The sequence below is a fragment of the Falco peregrinus genome, unplaced genomic scaffold (genome assembly GCF_023634155.1).
Source record: "Falco peregrinus isolate bFalPer1 unplaced genomic scaffold, bFalPer1.pri scaffold_24, whole genome shotgun sequence".
In the NCBI taxonomy this organism is placed as follows: Eukaryota; Metazoa; Chordata; class Aves; order Falconiformes; family Falconidae; genus Falco; species Falco peregrinus.
Genome location: NW_026599593.1, coordinates 535,001 through 536,332, shown reverse-complemented (window position 1 = coordinate 536,332; position 1,332 = coordinate 535,001).

Genomic DNA, 1,332 nt, shown 5'->3' with positions numbered 1-1,332 from the left:
ACCCTAACCCTAACTCTAAGAGGCCTAACCCTAAACGCAACTCTAAACCTCACCTGTGCATGGCATGCACTTAACCGTAATTGTAACCGTAACCGTAACCGTAACCGTAACCGTAACCCTAACCCTAACCCTAACCCTAACCCTAACCCTAACCCTAACGCTAACCCTAACCCTAACCCTAACCCTAACCCTAACCCTAACCCTAACCTTAACCCTAACGCTAACCCTAACCCTAACCCTGACCCTAAGAGGCCTAACCCTTGACGGAACTCTAAACCTCAGCTGTGCATTGCATGCACTTAACCCTAACCCTAACCCTAACCCTAAGCCTAACCCTAACCCTAACCCTAACCCTAACTCTAAACCTGACCCTATGGGGCCTACCCCTTGACGGAACTCTAAACCTCAGCTGTGCATGGCATGTACATAACCCTAACCCTAACCCTAACCCTAACCCTAACCCTAACCCTAACCCTAACCCTAAGAGGCCTAACCCTAAACGCAACTCTAAACCTCAGCTGTGCATGGCATGTACTTAACCCTAACCCTAACCCTAAGCCTAACCCTAACCCTGACCCTAAGAGGCCTAACACAAAACTGAACTCTAAACCTCAGCTGTGCATGGCATGTAGGATACCCTAACCCTAACCCTAACCCTAACCTTAAGCCTAACGCTAACCCTAACCCTAACCCTGACCCTAAGAGGCCTAACCCTTGACGGAACTCTAAACCTCAGCTGTGCATTGCATGCACTTAACCCTAACCCTAACCCTAACCCTAACCCTAACCCTAACCCTAACCCGAACCCGAACCCTAACCCTAACCCTAATCCTGACCCTAATAGGCCTAACCCTTGACGGAACTCTATAACCTCAGCTGTGCATGGCATGTACGTAACCCTAACCCTAACCCTAACCCTAACCCTAACCCTAGCCCTAACCCTAACCCTAACCCTAACCCTGACCCTAAGAGTCCTAACCCAAAACGGAACTCTAAACCTCAGCTGTGCATGGCATGCAGTTAACACTAACCCTAACCCTAACCCTAACCCTAACCTTAACCCTAACCCTAACCCTAAGTGACCTAACCCAAAACGGAACTCTAAACCTCAGCTGTGCATGGCATGCACTTAACCCTAACCCTAACCCTAACCCTAACCCTAACCTTAACCCTAACCCTAAGAGGCCTAACCCTAAATGCATCTCTAAACCTCAGCTGTGCATGGCATGTACGTAACCCTAACCCTAACCCTAACCCTAACCCTAACCCTAACCCTAACCCTAACCTTAACACTAACCCTAACCCTAACGCTGACCCTAAGAGGCCTAACCC